The sequence below is a fragment of the Mus musculus genome, chromosome 7 (genome assembly GCF_000001635.26).
Source record: "Mus musculus strain C57BL/6J chromosome 7, GRCm38.p6 C57BL/6J".
Taxonomy (NCBI): Eukaryota; Metazoa; Chordata; class Mammalia; order Rodentia; family Muridae; genus Mus; species Mus musculus.
Window position 1 is genome coordinate 70,801,585 of NC_000073.6, and position 16,084 is coordinate 70,817,668.

The 16,084-nt window shown below is 41.3% G+C and overlaps 1 long non-coding RNA gene across 1 annotated transcript; it reads left to right on the forward strand.

Moving 5' to 3' along the window:
- The first annotated feature begins 525 nt into the window (after positions 1–525).
- On the forward strand, positions 526–9,867 carry Gm39032. The gene is made up of 3 exons (XR_882208.2): positions 526–727; positions 6,643–6,753; positions 8,782–9,867. It is a non-coding gene; the product is annotated as a predicted gene, 39032 (long non-coding RNA).
- The last annotated feature ends 6,217 nt before the right edge of the window (positions 9,868–16,084 follow it).

Sequence of the window (16,084 nt, forward strand, 5' to 3'; positions counted from 1 at the left end):
AATTAAAATATAATTATATAATTTCCCCTCTTCTAGCAACCACTTTATAAGTTTCTGGTGATAGGACAGGAATGTGTTTGTCCACAGTAAACAGCAAAGAGATTATGTGTTCCTAGTCTTCCTTTTGGGGACAGGATTGGAGGTGGAAGACATTTGATCACATGAAGGAGGGAAGGACATTTCAGTTTTAAAAAATTGATAAATGTCTATAAAAATAAAATATGAACTTCTATGACATGGGTTTATTTAAATAGTTTTCTAATTTAGACTGAATCTTATACTTTATTTGAATAATAAATCTTTTACTCTTTTAAATACAAATTTAAAATTATAAAAATAGCTATATCTGTGTAGATCGCTATATATCTATGTATATATCTATATACAGATTTTCTCTTTTAGACAGGGTTTCATAATGTAGTTCAGGCTGGCCTTGAACTTCTGATCTTCCTGCCTCAGCCTCCTCTGGGCAGTGAATGTAGTCATAAATCCATATGCTTGACTGAGATAACATTTAACTTCTCTATCAAGATGAGATCTGATTAGCTGCTTTGGATAACTCTAAAACATGCACTTCTCCCTAGGCTTGGATAACTTGCAGGGGTCACTGTGGCAACCAGGTAGGTGACAAGAGAGGCTTGCATGTGCTCGGCTGTGTCAGATGACAGCTCTGGTCTGATGAAGGTGGAACTGTCACTTCTTGAACTTCAAGAGAAACACAGAAGAGGTGATTTCTTCTCTTTCTTTATTTTTGTCCCCCTCTCTTTTGGTTGCTGGCCCGATTTAAGGGAAAGAAGTTTGGCAAAAGTCCTGTAGAGGAATGAGAACCCATTTTAACATGGAATTGAAATATCAATAACGGGCAGGCAGGATGGGATGAAACCTATGGGGGTTTAAAAAAAAAAACTGGATGACAACAAAAAGATATTCTATTGCCACTTTTTCTGATTTGAATGCTTTTCTTTCATTTGAAGACAGGCACACATAGCCCACATCTTCTGGTGATGCAGTGGAATGTTTTATTTTCCAGGAAAAGTGACTACCCACCAGCTCGCCTTTCAAAACAGATATAAATGTACGTTTAAAATCTAAGGCAGTTTTGGATGCTGTGTATGTGATGTCGCAAAAGCACAGCCGAACAGTGAATTGGTTACATCGAAATAGGACCCATGACATTCTCAAATAGCTTCCTTTTGTATCTGTTGGCTTTCTGGGTTGAGCTGGTTTGAGTTTTGTAATCTATACCTCTAGTTCAAGTTCCTTATGCTGATCAGCGTCTCAGCCTGGAAGATAAATCACATTTCTGCCTTCTGTGGAGATGCCACAGTTCTGTTAGCTTGAAGTTGAATGTATTTAGGGGGTAAGGGGATGAGTGCTGTGATTTTCCAAGAACCTACCTCCTGCTCCATCATCTCATACTTGGACCAGTACACCTTTGAATGGTGCCCACCTCAACCCCAGTCCTTTGAGACTTCATGGTCTGGTGAATGCTCTTCAGCTGGCTTCCTAGCTTCTAACTCACTGTGGATCTATTAGTTAATCCACCCTTCCAACCTTGACCCAACTGGGAGTCTTCTCAGGAAAAAAAAAAAAGACACCTGGCAAATTTTAAAGTTTAATGTCAGGTTAATCTCAATTTATTTTGGTAAAATTAGAATAGCGTTGCTCCTAGCGTCTCTGCTGATTGCAGGAGGGAGGTGACCAGAGAGAGCAGAGAGCAGCAATTAGCAGGCCCTTGTGCAGGAAGTTAAATCATACAGAACATTACTACCTTATTTATTTTTGGATTCTCATGGATCCAAGGTTGTTGCCTGTAAGTCTCAAGGACTAAAGGATTAGAATGTGTAGAAATACATATATATCATTGAAAAGCAGGTCTTGTTACTCTTGTCTATTCATCTCTGGCTTCAGGGCACACACTCTTGAATTGTATTAAATATTATAAGAAAATGTTTATTTAAAGTCCTTTCAACTGACAGGTTATTAAATGCTAGATCAAATGATGAGGAAATTCAACATCAGACTTGTTAGTGGGCCAGAGCAGGGTACAATATGTTGATCCCTGTATAAACAAATAGACATGGAAATATCCTCGATGCCATTGAACCTATTGAATGGGGGGTTCTTGTGAAAAAAGGTTGAACAAATCAGATTTTTTTAAAAAAAAAAAGCTAGCTATTCAAGGGCAATCAGAGTTGGCTGCATTTCATGTACTCACTAGCCTATAGAGGAGGTATGAATGTCATTTTTTAACAACAAATATTTGGCTACTAATTCTTTAGTCGGTAATGGAAGCCAGCCACCCCAGAGTTCAGCACATTGTGGATGTTGGTCTAGACGCTTATGTTCAAATCCTAATAGAAATATAATTAGCAAGTAATACAGGAAAAACATCCTTTTGGATGTCCCCATTTTCTACAAAGCAGCTAGTAGGTCATTAATTTTTATATGTCTATAGTAAAATAATTTTTTAGTCTGGAAGAGGGGAGAAAAAAAGAAGTCTCCTGTTAGTCCTATAATAGGTTGGTGGAAATGGCACTCATGCCACAAAGCAGTCTCCTAGCAGAAGGGCAGCAGAGACATGTAATCAGGTTAGAACTTGATGTTGTAACTTACTAGAATGAAAGACTTTTCTTAAGGTGACATTAAGGTGAAATATTTAAGATAAACTGGAAGATTTGACTGGGAATTCACAATGGCTCTCTGAAATAGTCTGTCCTGATTTACAGATCCTCAATTTTCAATTTATGAGCTGAGACCAGAGTATACCACCAGAGGATGAGAATAGAGTAGTCATATTAGAGGCAGCTCATATATCCTAAAGACAGACTTTGGAAGAATTAGAAAGTATAATAAAGTGCCTGTCCCTTTAAGACAGAACCTGGCTCCCTGCCAATTTCCAACCTAAAGCATTAGATATTTTTAAAGCCCTTAAAACTGTCACTTTTCCCCTGGACTTTTTGTCATCTCTAAATGAAAAAACAGTACCAGAGAGATTTGCCCATATTGTTTCCAGTCTCCTCAGGATATTTTTGAAAAGTAAATATTTATTGCTGACAATAATTTTTTTTTTGCGAAGGTTAACTAGCATTTCAAGTGCAAACCCGGGCATCTGAAAGGCAGAGAACCCCCCCCCCACCCCCCCACCTTCCTCCCTCCACACACACACCTCCAGGGCACACACAAACGGGAAGTTTGCAAACAAGGCCACCGGAAATTCGAACCTTTGCAATGTTTTTTAAAAATTCATTTTCAGAGACGACAGGGGCAATGATTTCTGGAGAGTCAGGCCAGAGGACATTGGGGACTCAGAGGAGTTTAAATGTAGCCTAGGGACCACTGGAGGATCAAAGGGGGAGCAGCTCGGAGAGGCTCTTTCTAGCCTTCCTTTGCCCTCAGCATCTGGAGGTGAATTTGACAGTATGGTAAACACAAGGACCCTTACCTCCTTCATTGCCTCCTTTCCCTGGGGTTCCTTTCCTGGGGCTGGGGATGAGCACCAACTTCCAGAAACCATTGCTTCCTGCTAATCACCAAAAGCATTATCATGTCCTTCAGCTTGTTCTAAGAGACTTTTAAGGCTTCATAGTTTTAAGTATTTTATACACAGATAAGTTATGAAGAAAAGGTTGGTTTTTTTCTTTCAAGACTTTAACGCACAGCATGCGCCTCAAATCCGATTCAGAGAAAAATTTACTAAGACACAATCAGTCGACCATATTTTGTTAAATGCCAATTTAAAGGTTCAGGGAAAATAGAACTGGTAAACTCTTTTAGGATTATAGCTGTTGTGATATAAAAAATTATTGGTTATTCAGGGAAATAAGCATCAATGGGATGCTTAAAAATAAAGGCGACTTGGGGATAGACACTGAAAACTGTTTATGTATTCATTAGCTGAACAGAGGAATGCATCCACACAGATACAGTTCCAATGCAATATCCCCACACGTCTCCGTGTACAGGCATTGACTGGACCACTTAGGCTTAACATACATCTCCAAATCAAAGACAGTTCAGCCAACAAGGGATTTTTTTTTCTGATTTCATACATTCCCCCCTCCCCCAAACACACATACAACAGTTTTTCCACATGATCAAAAAAGATCCAAGCCTTTTTCCTCTGGATGTGCACATGGGATGATGATGTCACAGTTGAAGAACAACATGCTGACTCAGCCCCACTCCTTCGCCCACTACATCCAGGAAGAAGAGAAAACAGAGAAGCAGTGCATGCCTGTGGAGATAGATCTCACCTTCCAGACCTTGCGTTTCTGTTGATGTTTTATCAGTGAGGGCTTGATCCCATGGCTGCTTCTATTTGTATGGCTCACTACGAAATGCAGTTTCTCTAGTAGCAAGAGACTCAAGGGTCTGTTCATAAGAAAGGGCAGATGACTATTGGATGGATAACCAGGCAATACTGTTAGAATAAATTCTTAAAATTGCCACCAAGTATGCAAAAGGCCATCTGGGGTCAAGGTGTTTAGGAAGTATTCAGTTAACCACTTAGTGTCCGTACAAGCAACTAGAATCTGTATTAAGACTTTCAAGGATCACAGAAATATGTTTCTAGACCTGCAAATGTGAGAAAAGATTTGGGCTCAACTGTTGGAAAAGCTATTGGTGGAAGTGATGTTATGTAAATTACCAACATTTTTGATCTGAGGGATATAGACAAAAGCAAAACCAATAAGAACTGGAAATGTAGGTTAGAGATAGAGAACGTGTCTCCCACAAGGGCCTGGGTTCTATTCCTACCCCTGCTAACAAACCAACAAAACCCTCTGGTAGCCAAAAGCAGCTTAGGGTGTTTCTTAAGGGCACTAAGTACTGAGATCAGCATCAAAAGAGGTACACTTTCAAATAGGGGTTCACGTGGTTTATTCTCCTCTAACTGAAGTTCTAAGATACTTAGTCCTTACACGACCTGTTGGAGTGATCAGCAGTTTTAGTCTAATACCACAATGAGATTGTTACTTTTCCAGCAGCAGTGGCTTTTGGTTTGTTGACAGAATACTTATGCATCAGTGCCTAGTTACCCATGAGACCTCTGGCATTTACAGCAGGGTCCAATGAGTGTTATAACAATGGGCACATGAAGCTTAAAGCTTGTGACTAGAGAGGGTATCCCGATCTCCATGAAATTAGCTAGATGTCTGTCTTGCTTCCGTCTCCATGATGGGTGGAAAGGGGAGCAGGTACAAGGCAATGAAAGAGAAAGTGGCTGGATGGAGAATCAGCAAAATCAAAGCTCACTGGAAAATACCACAATGGAACTTAATGTGCTAATTTAAAAAATTAAAAAGAAAGCCCTAGCCGGGCGTGGTGGCACACGCCTTTAATCCCAGCACTGGAGAGGCAGAGGCAGGTGAATTTCTGAGTTCAAGGCCAGCCTGGTCTACAGAGTGAGTTCTAGACAGCCAGGGCTATACAGAGAAACCCTGTCTCAAACAAGCAAACAAACAAAAAAAGCCCTGCATGCATTATCTTCCCTTTATAGTTGCTATCTATTCTCTCATGTTTGACCTTTATGTATATGTCGGATGATTCTTCTTTCATACTTTCTCTTACTAAAAAGTGGAATCAGTGTGGCTGGTAATTGTCCTGATGAATATCTGAATCCTTGCACGGCAAATTATTGAACTTGTGATATAGCGACAACATCTTACTCTGATGAGTATAAGAAGACATGAAAAGGCAAAAGTAGGAAGCAATATTTTGTGCAATGTTATGTGTACTACCCCACGATGAAGTAACAACAGCAAAATGCCTTGGGCAATTACACAGGGCATGTCGCTTAGTGATAGACTTAAGAAAGTCAGCCATGTCTTTTTTTGAGACGTGTGCTCCATGCTGAGGGAATCACTACATAGCCAAGGCTGGCTTTGAACTTCTGACTTTCCTGCTTCTATCTAACCTAGTGCTTGGACTACAGCTATGCCTTTGCATACAAGTAGAGAGCTTCATCTTGCTGGGCAAGCATTCTGACAACTGAGCCACATCACCAGCCTAAGCATCGACTTTGAATTTTGGCTTGGAGGTCCAGCAAATCCCTCAGCCTAGCATGGAACAGGACAGTAGCGTGCTGGCTGAGGGATACGCTGAGAGTGACGTGTCAGGACTCTACCCAGCACCTTCAGGAGACAACATGAAGACTTGTGTGGTTTCACCTGGAAGATATATTTTCAAATATGGACACCTGGGTTGCCTTAGATCAAAGATACCCTTGGGACCTAGAACTAGGAATTTCTATTTAGGAGAAATGGTTTGGAGGTTCTGAATAACATCATCATCATCATAGGATGAGAACAGTGTGCTCTCTCGTACCCATTATAGCTGAGGAGAACCTTGTGATGGATAAGGCAGACACTGGAAACACAAGGAAGAGAGAAAGAATAGGTGCGAAAGAACTTTGAGACCGGTGAACAGTGGGGAGAGGATGAAACGGTAGACAGGAAAAGGGGGGCTCTGGTTTGGATCCTCAGGATCTCCCAATGACCTGTAGTATGGTAAGCGAGGTGGGAGACTCAAGGAGTTAGTGGCTCTTGGAAAGCCTTCAGACCACTAGGGGTGTGGCCTCAGGAGGGACTCTGAGACTCCAATCTCTTCCCTTTTTCCTCTTTTTGTCTTTCAAGACAGGAGGCGAACGCTTTGGCTCTGCTACATTCCCTCGACCTGCATTCTTGGGCCCATTATGAACAGGAACTTCTGAAAGTGTAAGCCGACACGTATCTTCCTCTTTGTAAGCTGGTAAGTCTCAGGTGTGTGCTTATACTGAAAGCTGATTAGCACAGGAAGTCGGTGTGGACTACAAAGAAAAATGTGGCCAACATACACAAAAGAATGTTTTCAGCCATAGAAGAGAACAAAGCTATGTCCTTTGCAAGGAAATGGATGGCAACTGAAGACAACAGTATTAAATGAATTAAACCAGTCTTAGAGAAATATTGTCTATTTTCTCCCGTTTGTGCTTCCTAGATTTCTTTTAGGCAGATATGAAATCATGTATGTATATGGGACATGATAAAGCTGTCTAGGGAAGAAAAGAGACAGATGGGAGTTGAGGAGGGGTGAGGAAAGGGTAGAAAGGTATGGAGAGGAATATAGTCAATGTACAACAGGTATTTGTAAGAAAATAGCCTTATGAGTGCTTGACACCCTAATAAAGATGTCTGAGACTGACCGCTGGCCCTACATACATACGCACAGGCCTGATAGAGTACACAGGAGCGCTGTCCCTTTTACACACAGGAAGAAGCAACCCTTCGCAAACTATTGCAAACAAGGATAATGAAAAAAATTAAAAGACATTACAATAAATGGAAACGATGAAAGGTTATAATGGGGTTAAATACATTTAACACTAAATGAACTAGTATATATCTATTTTGTTCAGAGGAGGGTAGCAACTGTGCCTTGTTCTCCAAAAAGCAGGAAAATAGGAAAGTTTTTTTTTTTTTTTTCCGGACTGTATAAATCATAAGGATTGGGAAAGTTCTGGAGAATGCAATCTGACTCCTGTGAGAGGCTTTGGATGTTCTCACTGCTCTAAGAATGACCAAGCAACCATCTGCTCCTGGAAGCTTTGAAAAATTGGCCATGAAATGGTTAGCACCATTTCATCTCCCTGCAGTCACCAGCAGAATGAAGGCATCTCCTCGAGCAGGCCTCGTCTCCTGCACAGGGACGTGGCTCCCTCCACACCAAGTCTTACGTTTTACAATCACTAGTGAGGAGTTTGGAAATCGGAGAGCTTACCTTCTGTCTCCCCATGATTGTAGAGTTGAAGACTTAAATCTCGAGACTCTGTGGGAGACCTACTCACTGCTACCACGGCACTGTTGGTCATGCACGCGATGATGTTTGAACTTTGGAGTCTTGATTGCTCCCTAATTGTTTCCCTTAAAGGATCCCGAGTAATGGTACCACTAAACTCTTGAGTGCGAGAACTAAGATAAGGGGGCTGTTGCTTCCAATAAGTTTGGCGGGACAATGCATCCTTTCTGCATTATAAAGGAGTAGACTGCAGCGAAGCCATGGTGTGCAGTTCTTACACAGTAAGCCACGAAATCTGCTCTTTGAGACATATTGGCACATGTATTACAACCTGTTTCTTCTAAATGGTAAATCGCTTCTCCGATTGATTACTTAGTTTGGTTTCTTAACTACCTGGTTACTCAGATGATTAATTTAATTAGATTCCATTAGGGTAAGGCACATTCCCCAAGCTCTTGTCAGAAGCCATACTCTTTTTGGTTATTAATCCAAAAGCATCTGGCTCCTACCTTCAGGGTTTAAAATTCTGATTTTTTTTCCCTCATGGAGACATAGTTTTGAATTCCATTTTTAATAACTCAGGAATGACTCCTTCATAGGGCTACCATGCATCTTTACTCTCCAGTCTGTTAAGATGTTGAGAGCACTTCTGAATCTTGCCTTGACAGGGGAGGAACATGAACATTCTCTTTCCCCGGGCGGTGCAGGCTTTCTGTTTTCCCAGGAGAGATTCTCCCAGCTTCTCCCCACCTAACAAGCCCCTTCCTGGAGATTAAGAGATAATGCATCTGAAATAACAAGGACTCACCCAGGCTTTTGCTTTATCTGAGGATCAAATCCCATGAATCTCCGAGTCTAGCTGGTTGCATATACAATTGGGCAAACGTCAGCTATCACCCCCATTACAGTTCTAACAACTTTTAGAACGGCGAGGAAGGGAAAGTTCCCATCTTAAGTCAGGGCTAAACATTCTTGGGCTTCAGTGGTGTGTTTTTCTTTCAGCAGGCCAGACGGTGGTGTTGGCAGAAGCCCCTCCAATGTGTTTGTTTCTCTTGAGGTCGGACGTGCTCAGCGAGCCCTCTTAAGTATGAACAGACCACAGACCCAACCTGTCCCAGGGCTGAAGCACAAATGTCAAAGGCGTGAAAACAGGAGTCTGGAGATTGGAGGCCATTCGCCTCTGACACTCTCAGGAACTGGGCCTCCAGCCTGGGTGAAGAGCTGACTGGAGGGGAAAAGCGGGAGGGAGGTGGGAAGCACGGCAAAAATGATTGGCGTGGCAGTTAAGTGTTGCATAATATACCCAGTACAAGATCCAGGCCTACTTAAAGGTCTGAATTTTGAAGGAAAACAGATCATGATTTGTAACCAGGCTTGGATACATGCGTCATTTATAACACTGCGCAGGAGGTCTAAGCGCGCACCTCTTTTACCATGGGGTGTGTGCTGCTCATGAGACCCTCATTAACCTCAAGCGGGATGGAGGACGCGCCGTGAGTGGCCACCAGAGACTATCAGGAGAAGATGTAAACAGTAAGCAAGCCCTGAGCAAGCCCAGTTGTTTGCGTATCCCGTCAGCAACATATTTCTGAACTGTTTGCAAGTTTCTTCCAAATTCTTAAGATTTTTCAAAGACTTGGGTGGGCCAACATTCTTCCCAGACCTTGCTGGCAACTAGCTTTACATTTGTAGAGTTGGGCAATTTGTTGATAAAAATCAAAAGCCTTGAGCAGATGCATATATTTAACTTAGAAATTTCAATTTCATTAGCCCAAGGGGGGAAAATCAGAGATATAAGCCCCAAATTAATGTAAAATATGTGTTATATCTCCCTAGTACATTATAGTGCTACTTGTGGTAGTAAAATACTCCCACAGAGTTCAACACAGAACCTTGGGATTCGTCCACTTAGTCACACACTTTTACAGCTATTAGAATTCTTTGTTCTAAAGTTGTAACACAAGCACGAGAGTCGTAGAAAGCACAAAATGCTTGCAGAGAGCAAGAGTATGACACATCTGACAATTGTGCACATAATGGGGGAAACCACTGCCCGGACAGTTTTTTTGACACACTAAAGCATAAAATTGAGATCTTTTAAGAGTATGATCATACAGTGGAAACGGCAACTGTGGAAGCTATGAGGACAAGAACCCTTAGGTAAGACCCTGGATTTATTGTCCGGGTCATTATGAACGTACACATGAGCTCAGTGAAATTCCATAAAGAGACAGCAGACCTGCAGTGGTAACAATTTAGTAGCTAATTTTAAAATATTTCTAAAAAATGCTAGCAATTAAATTCCTTAAAATAATGAACCACATATTGTTTGGATGAATTCATCCGAGTCTGACTCCTATCTCACAGTTTAAACAGTCAGTCAATCATGATTTTCATATTTTGGCAGGACAATGTTCATGACTTTAAGGAAAAAAAATTCTAGGAAGTGTCTTTGAGACCTTACTATAAGAGGCAAATGCCATGAACTTGAGAAAATCATTAAATAAACAGTTTTTACTAATTGATTGGAAAAGAAATTACTGGGTTTTAGTAGAAGAGCAGTTCAACCAAAGCATGGATGACTCTTAACTTTTTCTACCCCCCCTCTCTCTCTGTCTCTCTCACACACACACACACACACACACACTCACACACACACACACGACACAATCATGAATCAGGAAATAACTCCCTATCTTTTACAGCTCATTTAGATATTTGCTAAATTTTATTTTATTTTATTTTTCATACAGGCTATCTAAGTACAGTGTATAAAAACCCTGGTACCAGAAGTATTGTCATCCTTTAAGGCTCCCAACTGCTTGTTCTTTGTGGGTTTTGGCCAATTACCAAAGAATCATTTGGTAGGTGTGTAGAACAACCTTTAATTAAATTTTAACAACAGTGTAGACACCCACACAGCACGAGACAAACAAAGGTAAGTGCTAATCTTCTCCCAGTCAGAAACTTTATCTGCACACGCCACCCATCAGAGAAGACGGAAGGGTAAAAATTCTGACCCAGTTTTCGCCAAAAGGTGGTGCATTTTAGATATGCTACATCAATTCTGATTGAATTAATATGTTAAGCTAAACTTTCTTACTGTCATTTTTGCTTCTAGCCTGGGTTCATCAAGTAGACCATAAGCAGGTGAAATTTAGGCTATTTTCTACAGTTGTAGCGATTGGGTACTCCAGATTATTTAGCTATTTAACCTGGAGGTAGTTGTCCCAGTGAATGTCTTAGGACACAAATGCAATGATTTGAAATTAGCAAGCTTGCATACAAGAAGTCTCGCTCCTTTGATTTAAGCAGCTCTACATGTGGTTGTTCTACTGTCTGGATATAATGCTAAAACCTGTCTTTCTATTATGAGCAGGCTGAGCTGGACTTGAAATGATTTTGCTCATTTTCTTACTTTGTTGACCTTGTTGCTCTAAGTGCTGGTCTGACATTATGACGAGAAATACAAGTCTTGACCCGGCAACACTATATGTCTATGCTATGTGTCCATAGAACGCACACATTTAGATGCCTATGAAGTGTCTGGATGAGGAGCACTAACTTTAAACAAAGACGTAAATGACAACAGAAAAACGTCTATCGAATTCACTTGTGTAAAGAGTAATGGTGAACATCACAGAAGACAAAACTTACTCTTCCTGGGATGCCAAGCCTTAGTGATTATATCAGGTGCGTGAGGGCAAAAGACATTCCTAGAAATGCAATCCCACAGATATCCCCTGACTGCCACTTCTAGTTCCGCAGCAAAGGACCATGTATTGCCGATGTGCTGAGGTCGCATCAGAACCTTGTTTCCCCTGGCCCTTTGCACCCTGGGAGACAATGTGGCTATCCTTCTTTCTCAAGGCTTGAGCTTCTACACCCCCTTGGAACTTGCTGGCCTTTAAAAGTCACGCAGCTCTGCATCTCCACCATAAGGGGGGTGTTGGGGGAGAGCTGGCATTCTTTAGGACCTGGGGGAGTTGTTGTGTTCCTCTGGAATGTGTTGAATGGCTTGTAAATTAGAGTCCCTAATGCAAACTTGCTGGTGTCCAACTGGAGCAGTCATCTGGCTAAAATCAGGCAGTAATTCCACTAATTTTACTGCCCTTCTCCCAGCCCTCAACGCCTCATTTAGGAAAAAAATGTTTATGTTCTCCTCAAAACACCTGCATTCTAACTCCAGACCCAAAAGCAATTATAGATTTTATTTTATTTTATTTTCTGGTCTCTCTGTTATGAATGAAACATTCCTTTCTTTTGTGAAACGTAAGTAAATAAAGGCAGCCCCGCGGTTTCTGACTGGGAGACTTCTAAATTGTCATGTTTTCTTTGGTGTGTACAGAGTCAGTGCCATTCTGCAGCTGTCGCCCAGAACCCACTAGGTATTTTTCAGAAAACAATAGTGGGGACCTTCTCAGAGAAGTTTACATTGTCACTAACTGAGGTCTAGTTAGAGAACAGGGTGGTGTGACTACCCCTCATCCAATTTCAAACTTTTCAAGTAGACTTTGGCTTTTATCGAAATTTTGTTCAACTGAGAATCTCCACATTTTTTTTCTTCCTTTCTTTCTTTCTTCTTTCTTTTTCTCTCTCTTTCTCTCGTTTCTCCTTTCTTTCTTTCTTTCTCTCTCTCTTTCTTTCTTTTTGTTTCTTTCTTTCTTTTTTTTTTTAACCAGTTTAACATCACTGACAAAAAACATTTTGAATGTCAAGAAAAAGAAAGTTCTGGGGCGTATACTGGAAACAGAGTGAAAGTCACTGTGTCTCTCTTTCTGTCTTTGTCTTTCTCTGCCTGTTTCTGTCTCTGTTTCTTTCTGTCTCTGTCTGTCTATCTGTCTACCTGTCTCTGTCTCTTTCTCTTTCATCACCACAAATTAATCAAACATTACCTGTGAGTTTTTTTTTGTCTTCTTCTTCTGGTTTTCATTTGTTTAAATACTTTGAAAATAAGGTGAAAACTGTGTCTCAAAGCTTGGTAAAGCGTCATATATTGTCTTACATTTTGTGACTTGATAAAAGACAGAGGGAAAAGAATTTCAAGTAACATATACACAAATCTCTTGATTTGTTTCTAAAGCGTCACCTTTTCCCTCCCCCTCCCTTATCCCTCTGCATCAAGTCTGGGGAACATCTGTGAACTGGAGATGCATTCTGGGTAATGACATGCAAATAAGCCCACCAGTTAGCAGAATTTCCTTGTCCAATAATGGAATCCGACCAACATGTAGGTTTTTAAATTGGAGCCAGGCTTGCCCAGGCCAGATGTGCAAACAAGAGCACGTGTTCTTGGTTTTAAGGACTAGAGCAGCAATACCCCACAGGGGGAGAAGATCAAGATAAAACAATGGCACAGGGCATCAAATAAGGAACTAGAAACAGATAGAGATGTTCTCCTGGGGAGTGTCCATATCAGACAACACACTAGACAGTGGCTAATTCAGAAGATGGGTCTTTGATATCCTCTATGTCTCCCAGCCCTGCCACTTGGATGACTGATGTGGCCATCCTGGTCTGGCTGTCAGAGTGTTCAGCCTGCCTTAGATTGCAAACCACTTGTCAAACTGCTGATGATAGGTTTCCTTTCAGAGACATTCTAAAGCACCTGAGTTATCAGGTAGTTAAGGAAGTCCCTCTCTTTCTCGGGGTCTTCTAAATATTAGTCCTGTGACAACACAGCGTTGGGGACAGAGAATGAGGTCTCACGGTGTAGACCTCCCATTGGGCATCAGTAGAAAACTGTGGCTGCAATGACTGGCCTTGGAAGTCTACTTTTCCACGCACACTTTCTGTGTATAAGAGGCAAGATACACTTGCTGCCTCTGGTGTGGCAAACACACCTCAGTCTGTTAACTCGAATCAAGTGGCTATTGAAAGATTCTCAAAGAACTGAACAAGAGGACATCAAATAGGCTTAAATCAAAAGTCGACTTACTCAAAATGGCTTGAAACAAGATTTCAAAGCCTTCCTCTTTTGAAGTGAAAAGATATCTTGCCGTTTAAAAAAAAAAAGCCAAAAAGTATTACATTATAGATGTCACAACTAATGATCCTCATACAGCGAGGCCCTGGAGGATCAGAAAATGAGCAAACATTTGGATGTACTTCTCAAAAATGATGGCTATATTTAACTGATGGCTATTGAATTTATCAGGGTCAGTTAGCATAATGAAAACATATTTTATTAGGCTGTTAAAGGGATAAATTGTTTTCATATTTATTCATCTGTTCCCAAGGCTAATTTGGGGCTTTTGAAGACATGCTTTTCATGTCTCTAGAATGAACAGCTAAATAAATAAAGCATCAGTTTGAGAACAGAAGTAGCCACTATAGATGCAGCATACTTCTCTTCTGTACAAGCCTAAGTAATGACTTTCTGCCTCAGTGTTCAACAGATACGGCAAATAGTCTCTGGAATTCCCAAGATAATACAAAAATAAATACAAGTAGAAATATACACCGGCAAGGGAAAATAAAACAGCTCGCCATGGATGCTCCCTGAATGAGACACAAAGCCAACATGATGCTGTTTATGATTTAAGCTGAGAACACTTCTGCTTCCATTCACTGCGAAGTACATTCCCATGGCCTGAATAAGATGAAGAATGTGGGAAGAGATCCCTGCTTTATTTTGTTTATTTAACAAAAATATATCAGCATTCATAATTACAAATGGGAACTTTCAGATAGTGGCTTCCAAAGCAGGCATTTTGAGGGGGAAAGCTGACCAGAATGGCAAAATCAGGCCCATGAAATAGTTCAGAGGACAAAGGTGCTTACAGCCAAGTCTAACATCCTGACTTCGACCCCCGAAACTCACTTTACTGAAGGAGAGGCAGAGTCTTGCAAGTTTTCTTCTGACTTCCGTGTGCGGTGGTATGGATACCACGATGACACACAGATAAATACATGTGAAACAAAACTTTAAATAGAAGGGGAGGAGCCTACACTGTCAGTTAGCAGTGATGCTTTGCCCTCGTGAATACCCGGGGGCAGCCACGGTTCCTATGACAGAAGAGTTCACAGGATGCTCAGAGGAGATAAATAGGAAGTACCTCTCAGGTCTGCGTCTGCCTGTTGGTGTTGGCCATCTTTTATTCCCATCCTAAACCCTTGTTCTATAAGCACAGATTGCTGACTGAAACTTCACCTGAACTCTCCAGCCTTTCAACCACCAAACTCACTCAGGCTGACAGAGCAACAATAAAACCTAGCTGTCTTCCTGCAGTGGGCTCCTTAAGTCCCTGATTAGATGAGCCTATTCCCCATTTTGTCTTAAATGCTCTTCTTGCATGATCGTAGCAACTTTAAGTGTTTCACATGTCACCGGTATCCCTGTCCCTCAAGCCACTGTGCAAAACTAGGTTCCTGTTTCTAACTGTCTAAGGGCATCTCATTTTTGAAGATCCTTCTCTGTCTCCGATTCATGGCATCTAAGGGTAGCTTACCATTTTAAGACCATTTATCCCAGGACTTTGGGCCATCTTCAAAGATCACATCATTGGAATAGCAAATTCTGTCATGGTGCCTTAGAACTGCTACCACAATAAGGCTTTCCTCCTTGTTCACACCATTCCACTATCCCCAGTGGAACAAGGGAAGATCTAGCTGTGATGATTTATTCATTCCTGATTTCTTTAGTCAACTATCTACAGCACCATGGCATTCTCTCTCTCTCTCTCTCTCTCCCCCTCCCCCAAATATAATGCTTTTAGACAAAACTATTCTTTAAGTCCTTGCTGTTTACTGGGTCAAGTTCAGATTCTCCTAGTATAAGACACCATAATCAGAACTGTTATCTTTATGGTGATGCTGTCAATCATCCTGATGACCCCCTCCATGAACTCTAGGCCTATGTCAACTGCAGTCTTTTCTTCTTTCCTTTTTGCCGTGGCAGTCATTTTAGGGTTCAGGATATTTAAAGTCCTCCTTGGAAGGTGCTTAGCACACAGGAGTGGAAGTTAGTTCAGAGCGTGTTACCATTGTCAGCTGCACCTTAACATTTTGGGAGATGCAGCCACTAGTAGCATGGGTGTTCCCTGCGAGAAGAAAAAGTTGGCAGGATGTTCCTTTAGGCTTTTTAGTGGAGAAGTGAGAAAGAAGGAGTTTCAGTGGCAAGTGAGTTGGCTTGGAAGTCTCAAATGTAGAGGAATTCTCCCTGTGCCAAGAAAAACACATGCAAATTAGCATGGGAAATGCACAGGGTTGGCCACAGAACAAAATTGGATAGGAAGCCTGAGAGCAGTGGGATGGATACAAGAAGAGTGTGTTGAGACCCAAGAATGTGGAAGGTGATCCCTCA